Source organism: Rhipicephalus microplus, unplaced genomic scaffold (genome assembly GCF_043290135.1).
Source record: "Rhipicephalus microplus isolate Deutch F79 unplaced genomic scaffold, USDA_Rmic scaffold_477, whole genome shotgun sequence".
Classification (NCBI taxonomy): Eukaryota; Metazoa; Arthropoda; class Arachnida; order Ixodida; family Ixodidae; genus Rhipicephalus; species Rhipicephalus microplus.
Window position 1 is genome coordinate 17,501 of NW_027465040.1, and position 10,000 is coordinate 27,500.

At 60.3% G+C, this 10,000-nt stretch overlaps 1 non-coding gene across 1 annotated transcript; it reads left to right on the top strand.

Moving 5' to 3' along the window:
• The first annotated feature begins 7,117 nt into the window (after positions 1–7,117).
• LOC142794688 (small subunit ribosomal RNA) lies at positions 7,118–8,932 on the top strand. The gene has a single exon (XR_012892548.1). It is a non-coding gene; the product is annotated as a small subunit ribosomal RNA (ribosomal RNA).
• Positions 8,933–10,000: the final 1,068 nt, after the last annotated feature.

Here is a 10,000-nt window from a genome sequence, read left to right on the forward strand (position 1 = left end):
CACTCACTCGATCGCCATGTCTGTTAGCCACAGTTTTCCCGGTGGTGCCGCACCCGGGCTCGCCCCGGCTGACGCAGTTTTCGCGCCGCCCCGGCTGACGCGGTTTCGTGCCGCCCCGGCAGACGCGGTTTTCGCGCCGCCCCGGCTGACGCGGTTTCGTGCCGCCCCGGCAGACGCGGTTTTTTGCCCGCCCCAGCTGACGCAGTTCGGACTTAGCACTTTTTGGCTGAGCCTTGCTGGCGGCCCACTCACTCGATCGCCATGTCTGTTTGCCACAGTTTTCCCGGTGGTGCCGCACCCGGGCTCGCCCCGGCAGACGCGTTTTTTTTTTTCTTTCGCCCGGCTGACGCAGTTTTCGCGCCGCCCCGGCAGACGCGGTTTTCGCGCCGCCCCGGCAGACGCGGTTTTTTGCGCCGCCCCGGCTGACGCGGTTTTTTGCCGCCCCGGCTGACGCAGTTCGGACTTGGCACTTTTTGGCTGAGCCTGGCTGGCGGCCCACTCACTCGATCGCCATGTCTGTTTGCCCACAGTTTTCCCGGTGGTGCCGCACCCGGGCTCGCCCCGGCTGACGCAGTTTTCGCGCCGCCCCGGCAGACGCGGTTTCGTGCCGCCCCGGCAGACGCGGTTTTTTTGCGCCGCCCCGGCTGACGCGGTTTTTTGCCGCCCCGGCTGACACCGGTTCGGACTTTGCACTTTGAGCCTGGCTGGCGGCCCACTCACTCGATCGCCATGTCTGTTTGCCACAGTTTTCCCGGTGGTGCCGCACCCGGGCTCGCCCCGGCTGACGCAGTTTTCGCGCCGCCCCGGCTGACGCGGTTTCGTGCCGCCCCGGCAGACGCGGTTTTTTGCGCCGCCCCGGCTGACGCGGTTTTTTGCCGCCCCGGCTGACACGGTTCGGACTTTGCACTTTTCGGCTGTGCCTGGCTGGCGGCCCACTCACTCGATCGCCATGTCTGTTTGCCACAGTTTTCCCGGTGGTGCCGCACCCGGGCTCGCCCCGGCAGACGCGTTTTTTTTTTTTTTTTCTTTCGCCCCGGCTGACGCAGTTTTCGCGCCGCCCCGGCTGACGCGGTTTCGTGCCGCCCCGGCAGACGCGGTTTTTTGCGCCGCCCCGGCTGACGTGGTTTTTGCCGCCCCGGCTGACGCAGTTCGGACTTTGCACTTTTTGGCTGAGCCTGGCTGGCGGCCCACTCACTCGATCGCCATGTCTGTTTGCCACAGTTTTCCCGGTGGTGCCGCACCCGGGCTCGCCCCGGCAGACGCGTTTTTTTTTTTTCCTTCGCCCCGGCAGACGTGGTTCCCCCCCCCCCCTCCGTCTTTCTTTTTGTTTTTTTTTTTCGCCGCGGCTGAAGTGGATTTTTCGGTGCCTCGACGCCCCGGTAGTCGCGGTTTTTCCGTTTCCGCACGGCCCCGGCTGACGCTGCTCGGTCACAGTCGCCTTTTGTGGTGATTGCAGACTTCTTGAGCGCGGGTGTTTTTTTTTTTTGTTGTTGTTGTTGTTTTATTACGCATTCGCTCCAGCAGACGCTGTTTAGACTTTTTGTTTCCTCTTTTATCCTGCGACGAGGTGACGAGGTTTATTCGGTGCCCCGCCGCCCCGGCTGAAGTGATTTTTCCTGTCCCGTGCCGCCCCGGCTGACGCGGTTGGGACTTCGCGTTTGTTCGGCCGCCACGGGTTTTGGCGCACTCGCTCGGTTGCTTGTTGTTGCCACTTGTTGCGAACCCAGGTTTCTTGAGCGAGCGCGGGCGTTTTTTCTTCCTTTCTTTCTTTGTTCTATGTGTTAGCGAATCGGCCTTTAATATCACACGAGGACTCACAACCAACAATTTTCAGTTTGAAGTGTAAAAAATCTGCAGGTGTTGACGTAACTGACTTGCCCCGTACCCTTGAGTACATCCATGAAGTTCTCGTAGTACTACTAAATCGCATTATTCCAAGTGGAGAAATTCCCATAAACTTGCAAACCTCTACACGAAAATCGGTGCGCGTGATAAAGTTGAAAATTATCGTCCGATATCAAATGTGCCTTCTATAACACAAATTCTAGGAAAAAAAAAAAAAAAAACACTTGTTCGCCGTTTTCTGCGCCGTGACTGGCAGCACTCCGGCGAAGCGAAACGGGGTCGATTCGAGCACGATATCGGCGTCTTTCGACGTGCTCGCCGGCGACCGTCGCACGAGTACGTCGCACGAGCGCGTCTGCCGGGGCGCCGTTTGCGAAGCCGACGCAAAAGTGGGAACCGCCGCTCGGATGATCGCCGCTTTCGGCAGAGTGAGTGTTGGCACTCCGGGGAAGCGAAACAGCGTGAATGCGCCCACGAAATCGGCGTATTTTGAAGTGCCCGCCGGCGACCGTCGCACGAGTACGGTAAACCGCGTCAGCCGGGGCGTAGTTCGGGACGCCGACGAAAAAGTGGGAAGCGCAACTCGGATCTTCGCCGTTTTTGCAGGAGTGAGTGGCGGCCCTCCTGCGAGACCAAGAAGCATCGATTCGTGCACGAATTCGGCGCCTTTCGACGTGATCGCCGGCGACCGTCGCTCGAGTAGGGCAAACCGCGTCTGCCGGGGCGGGCTTCGGGACGCCGATGCGAAAGTGGGAAACGCTGCTCGGATGTTCGCCGTTTTTGGCCGAGTGAGTGCTGGCACACGGGCGAAGCCAAACGGGGCCGATTACGGCACGATATCGGCGTCTTTCGACGTGCCCGCCGGCGACCGTCGCACGAGTACGGTAAACCGCGTCAGCCCGGGCGGAGTTCGGGACGCCGATGCGAAAGTGGAGAACGCCGCTCGGATCTTCGCCGTTTTTGGAGGAGTGAGTGGCGGCACTCCGGAGAAGCCAGGGAGCGCCAATTAGCGCACGATATCGGCGTCTTTCGACGCGCTCGCCGGCGACCGTCGCACGAGTAGGGCAAACCGCGTCTGCCGGGGCGGGGTTTACGACGCCGACGCAAAAGTGGGAACCGCCGCTCGGATGTTGGCCGTTTTTGGCAGAGTGAGTGCTGGCACTCCGGCGACGCGAAAGAGCGCGAATGCGCCCACGAAAGTGGCGTATTTGGACGTGCGTGACGGCGACCGCTGCAGGAGTACGAAAAACCACGTCAGCCGGGGCGAGCGACACACGGCGGTCTGGGTGCTTATCGCTGCTATTATAGGGGCACCCCGGCAGACGCAGAAAAAAAAAAAAAAATTTTCGACCTTCTTTTTTGCTGGTCGAGCTCGGGTAACCCAGGTCGCAATGGGAGCCGCGCACGAAAGCGGCGTCGCGAGACGCGTTCGCGGTCGCTAGTCGCACGAGCTCGGCAACCGCGTCAGCCGGCGCGGAGTTCGGGATGCCGACGGCTAAGTGGGTACCGCTGCTCGGATGTTCGCCGTTTTTGGCCGAGTGAGTGCTGGCACTCCGGTGAAGCCAAGGAGCGCCAATTCGTGCACGATATCGGCGTCTTTCGACGTGCCCGCCGGCCACCGCCGCACGAGTACGGCAAACCGCGTCTGCCGGGGCGGGGTTCGCGACGCGTACGCAATAGTGGGAACCGTCGCTCGGATGTTCGTCGTCTTTGGCCGAGCGAGTGCTGGCACTCCGGCGAAGCGAAACGGGGCCGATTCGGGCACGATATCGGCGTATTTCGACGTGCTCGCCGGCGACCGTCGCACGAGTACGGCAAAGCGCGTCTGCCGGGGCGAGGTTTGCGACGCCGACGAAAAAGTGGGAAGCGCCGCTCGGATCTTCGCCGTTTTTGCAGGAGTGAGTGGCGGCCCTCCTGCGAGACCAAGAAGCATCGACTCGCGCACGATATCGGTGTCTTTCGACGTGCCCGCCGGCCACCGCCGCACGAGTACGGCAAACCGCGTATGCCGGGGCGGGGTTGGCGACGCCGACGCAAAAGTGGGAACCGCCACTAGGATGTTCGCCGTTTTTGGCAGAGTGAGTGCTGGCACTCCGGCGAAGCGAAAGAGCGCGAATGCGCCCACGAAAGTGGCGTGTTTGGACGTGCTTGACGACGACCACCGCAGGAAAACGAAAAACCACGTCAGCCGGGGCGAGCGACCCATGGCGGTCTGGGTGCTTATCGCTGCTATTATAGGGGCACCCCGGCAGACGCAAAAAAAAAAAAAAAAATTTTTTTCGACATTCTTTTTTGCTCGTCGACCTCGGGTGACCCAGGTCGCAGTGGGAGCCGCGCACGAAAGCGGCGTCGCGAGACGGCTTCGCGGTCGCTAGTCGCACGAGCTCGGCAACCGCGTCTGCCGGGGCGGAGTTCGGGACGCCGACGGCTAAGTGGGAACCGCCGCTCGGATGTTCGCCGTTTGTGGCCGAGTGAGTGCTGGCACTCCGGCGAAGCCAAACGGGGCCGATTCCGGCACGATATCGGCGTCTTTCTACGTGCTCGCCGGCGACCGTCGCACGAGTACGGCAAAGTGCGTCTGCCGGGGCGGGGTTTGCGACGCGTACGCAATAGTGAGAACCGTCGCTCGGATGTTCGTCGTCTTTCGCCGAGCCAGTGCTGGCAATCCGGCGAAGCCGAACGGAGCCGATTCGGGCACGATATCGGCGTCTTTCCACGTGCTCGCCGGCGACCGTCGCACGAGTACGGTAAACCGCGTCAGCCGGGGCGGAGTTCGGGACGCCGATGCGAAAGTGGGAAGCGCCGCTCGGATCTTCGCCGTTTTTGGAGGAGTCAGTGGCGGCACTCCGGTGAAGCCAAGGTGCGCCAATTCGCGCACGATATCGGCGTCTTTCGACGTGCCCGCCGGCCACCGTCGCACGAGTACGGCAAACCTCGTCTGCCGGGGCGGGGTTTGCGACGCCGACGCAAAAGTGGGAACCGCCGCTCGGATGTTCGCCGTTTTTGGCAGAGTGAGTGCTGGCACTCCGGCGAAGCGAAAGAGCGCGAATGCGCCCACGAAAGTGGCGTGTTTGGACGTGCTTGACGACGACCACCGCAGGAAAACGAAAAACCACGTCAGCCGGGGCGAGCGACCCATGGCGGTCTGGGTGCTTATCGCTGCTATTATAGGGGCACCCCGGCAGACGCAAAAAAAAAAAAAATTTTTTTCGACATTCTTTTTTGCTCGTCGACCTCGGGTGACCCAGGTCGCAGTGGGAGCCGCGCACGAAAGCGGCGTCGCGAGACGGCTTCGCGGTCGCTAGTCGCACGAGCTCGGCAACCGCGTCTGCCGGGGCGGAGTTCGGGACGCCGACGGCTAAGTGGGAACCGCCGCTCGGATGTTCGCCGTTTGTGGCCGAGTGAGTGCTGGCACTCCGGCGAAGCCAAACGGGGCCGATTCCGGCACGATATCGGCGTCTTTCTACGTGCTCGCCGGCGACCGTCGCACGAGTACGGCAAAGTGCGTCTGCCGGGGCGGGGTTTGCGACGCGTACGCAATAGTGAGAACCGTCGCTCGGATGTTCGTCGTCTTTCGCCGAGCCAGTGCTGGCACTCCGGCGAAGCCGAACGGAGCCGATTCGGGCACGATATCGGCGTCTTTCCACGTGCTCGCCGGCGACCGTCGCACGAGTACGGTAAACCGCGTCAGCCGGGGCGGAGTTCGGGACGCCGATGCGAAAGTGGGAAGCGCCGCTCGGATCTTCGCCGTTTTTGGAGGAGTCAGTGGCGGCACTCCGGTGAAGCCAAGGTGCGCCAATTCGCGCACGATATCGGCGTCTTTCGACGTGCCCGCCGGCCACCGTCGCACGAGTACGGCAAACCTCGTCTGCCGGGGCGGGGTTTGCGACGCCGACGCAAAAGTGGGAACCGCCGCTCGGATGTTCGCCGTTTTTGGCAGAGTGAGTGCTGGCACTCCGGCGAAGCGAAAGAGCGTGAATGCGCCCACGAAAGTAGCGTATTTGGACGTGCTTGACGGCGACCGCCGCAGGAGTACGAAAAACCACGTCAGCCGGGGCGAGCGACCCACGGCGGTCTGGGTGCTTATCGCTGCTATTATAGGGGCACCCCGGCAGACGCAGAAAGAAAAAAAAAAATGGGGACATGGCGTGCGTCACCGTGCGGCTTCGCAGCGTTGCCGAAGTCGCCGAGCCCTTCGACTGAGCCGAACGGCGGACAGGGAACGTTGGTCGGCCGTTCTAACCTGTCGGTGCCACGCCGAGACGTCGTTAAGGAAAACCGCGTCGTGGGCCTCTACGACGCCGTCGAGTCGTTGTACGTTTGGTGTCCAGCGTGTCGGCGGCGAGTAGCGGACACGTCGTTCACGACTTCGGTCTTTCGCAGTCGACGCGAACTTGCGGAGAGTCGTGGTGCCTCACGTTTTCGGCAGAAACCGCGGCGGAATTTTCCCGTGCGTGCGCGCACGACCTCGGTGCTGTGCCGTCAGCGTAGTGTTGCACAAACTCGTGGCCTACCCAAGGTGCGGTACGTTTGCGGCCGTATCCTCGGTGGGAATTTCGTGAGTAGGGTCGCAAATTCTACGACCTCGGCGGGTTTGAGAGCGACGTAGACTTGTGGCACGCTCAACATGCCACACGTTTCGGGGCACACCCGCGCGTGAAATTTTCTCGAGTACGCTCGTATTAGGGCCCAAGGAGGTCTGGGTACTTATCGCTGCTATTATGTGGGGGTTCTCGTGAGCGGCGTACGCGAAAGCGACCGGGTGTCTGATATGCGGCGGGCTTCGGCCTCGTCAAGCGTGTCCTCGGGTCTGCTCCAGGGGAATCCACGGCAGTCGTCTGCAGCCTCATCCGCTTGATGCGTTAGGGGCTGGTTGTCGGACGGTGCCGTTTTACCACGATATCGAGGTGTGTTCCGTGTCGTCCTCGGGCGATTCAGATGCGAAAGCGCCGAAGACGCGGGCGTGACCCGTCGTCTGGCGGCTTTGCAGTCTCGGCTCCGTTGCTAGTTCCGGCCGGTCCACCGACAGTGCAGCGGGCTTGGGCAACCCGCACGGCGCGACCGAGTCGATGCAACGAAAAAGAGCGAGCATGAACGTGCTTCTTGCCGCACGGCTCCCACTCGTCTTTCGGGAAGGTTGTGCCGTAGCGAGCTCGAACGCCGTCATCTCGGAGTGCAAAATAAGCGTGTTGGGGCGCCTGAAGGTGGCCTCCGCCGCACACAGACTGCGTCCGGCCCGCCGAGGGCGAGGACGGACGCGCAGTCGAACGATTACCTGGTTGATCCTGCCAGTAATCATATGCTTGTCTCAAAGATTAAGCCATGCATGTCTAAGTACATGCCGAAATAAGGCGAAACCGCGAATGGCTCATTAAATCAGTTATGGTTCCTTAGATCGTTTCTTCCTACTTGGATAACTGTGGCAATTCTAGAGCTAATACATGCAGTGAGCCTGGAGCCCTTTGGGTAACGGGTGCTTTTATTAGACCAAGATCGATCGGGTTTCGGCCCGTATTGTGTGGTGACTCTGGATAACTTTGTGCTGATCGCATGGCCACGAGCCGGCGACGTTTCTTTCAAGTGTCTGCCTTATCAACTTTCGATGGTAGGTTACTTGCTTACCATGGTTGTTACGGGTAACGGAGAATCAGGGTTCGATTCCGGAGAGGGAGCCTGAGAAACGGCTACCACATCCAAGGAAGGCAGCAGGCGCGCAAATTACCCACTCCCGGCACGGGGAGGTAGTGACGAAAAATAACAATACGGGACTCTTTTGAGGCCCCGTAATTGAAATGAGTACACTCTAAATCCTTTAACGAGGATCAATTGGAGGGCAAGTCTGGTGCCAGCAGCCGCGGTAATTCCAGCTCCAATAGCGTATACTAAAGCTGCTGCGGTTAAAAAGCTCGTAGTTGGATCTCAGTTCCAGACGAGTAGTGCATCTACCCGATGCGACGGCTCGGACTGAACATCATGCCGGTTCTTTCTTGGTGCACTTCATTGTGTGCCTCGAGATGGCCGGTGCTTTTACTTTGAAAAAATTAGAGTGCTCAACGCAGGCGAGTCGCCTGAATAAACTTGCATGGAATAATAGAACAAGACCTCGTTTCTGTTCTGTTGGTTTTTGGAATACGAGGTAATGATTAAGAGGGACGGACGGGGGCATTCGTATTGCGGCGCTAGAGGTGAAATTCTTGGACCGTCGCAAGACGAACTACTGCGAAAGCATTTGCCAAGAATGTTTTCATTGATCAAGAACGAAAGTCAGAGGTTCGAAGGCGATCAGATACCGCCCTAGTTCTGACCATAAACGATGCCAACCAGCGATCCGCCTGAGTTACTCAAATGACTCGGCGGGCAGCTTCCGGGAAACCAAAGTATTTGGGTTCCGGGGGAAGTATGGTTGCAAAGCTGAAACTTAAAGGAATTGACGGAAGGGCACCACCAGGAGTGGAGCCTGCGGCTTAATTTGACTCAACACGGGAAAACTTACCCGGCCCGGACACTGGGAGGATTGACAGATTGAGAGCTCTTTCTTGATTCGGTGGATGGTGGTGCATGGCCGTTCTTAGTTGGTGGAGCGATTTGTCTGGTTAATTCCGATAACGAACGAGACTCTAGCCTATTAAATAGGTGCGGGGTTCCCAGCACCTTACAACCTTCTTAGAGGGACAAGCGGCTCCTAGCCGCACGAAACAGAGCAATAACAGGTCTGTGATGCCCTTAGATGTCCGGGGCCGCACGCGCGCTACACTGAAGGAAGCAGCGTGTCTTTATCCCTGTCTGAAAAGACTGGGTAACCCGTGGAACTTCTTTCGTGATTGGGATAGGGGCTTGCAATTGTTCCCCTTGAACGAGGAATTCCCAGTAAGCGCGAGTCATAAGCTCGCGTTGATTACGTCCCTGCCCTTTGTACACACCGCCCGTCGCTACTACCGATTGAATGATTTAGTGAGGTCTTCGGACCGATGTCCGGCGCGGCCTTTCGGTTGCGCCGGTCTGTTGGAAAGATGACCAAACTTGATCATTTAGAGGAAGTAAAAGTCGTAACAAGGTTTCCGTAGGTGAACCTGCGGAAGGATCATTAACGGATTGTGAAGGGTGAGCGCCTCAGCTGCGTCTGCGCCCGACACTTTCTGCCGCTGACCCCGTTTGGACGCGGGGTCGGCTTTTCCCCACGGGGCTGCCTGAATGTGGAGCGGCACCCCGTGACAAATTGTTGCGCCCAGCGGACGCCAACACCGCGACCTTGGACGGTCGGCCAGGTGGCGGACGCGGGTACAAACGGCGCAACGCACTCATAGGTCGGCTTTCGACCCGCCACTGCACCGTGGCTCGAAGCGCTCGAAATGCGCGACCCGACCGCTGCGGGACCGCCTAGTACTGTAAACAGGAGCGGCGGAGCGCGAACGGCGAGTCGTGGTTACGTCGGTAGAAGGCGAGGCTGCGCGTTCCCGAAACGCCAGCCGAGTGCCCTCCCGACCGTTCGAGCGTGCAAGAACGAGACCCGACAATCGCGCGGCGACTGCCAAGTACGAGAGGAACGGCACAAGCGTCGGCGGTCGGTCAAGGAACTGGCGATGTGACGGGTCCGCTGTGCACCAGTGCATACCGTCCCGCCGTCCGCGGCAAGCGCCTCCGCGTCCTCGGGTGACGGAGGCTGCCGGTCGGTTCTTGCAGGCGAGGGATCTCGCTGGCACCGGTTCGCGTTGACGCGCGGCCGGTCATGGCACGGCGATGCGACGGCCGAGGTGCGCAGTACTCGATGGAGGAACCGCACGCTCCGATGACCGTCCCGCCCTCCGCGGCGTATGCGTACCGACCGTAATGGTTGCAGCAGCGCCGGCCGGCTTTTGAATTCGCCACACGAAACACGGTGCGAGATCGCGGTTAGGGGAGCGTCGACGTTGCCAGGCGTTTTGCTTGCTGCCGAGGGAAAGGCGGCACGGCCACGTCGCGCTCGTCGCGATTAGCGGGTCTGCGCGCTTTGGGAAGGTGCCGCAACGACTTGCCGAAAGAGGAAGCACGGAAGAACGAGGGACTTGGACGTCCCGACAATTGAACGCACTTGCGGCCAGGCCCTTGCTGGCTTCGTTCTTCCGCCTCGAGTAGGCTCGTACGCGGCTCCGGCGCCGAAAGTGGTCCTTGGCACCGA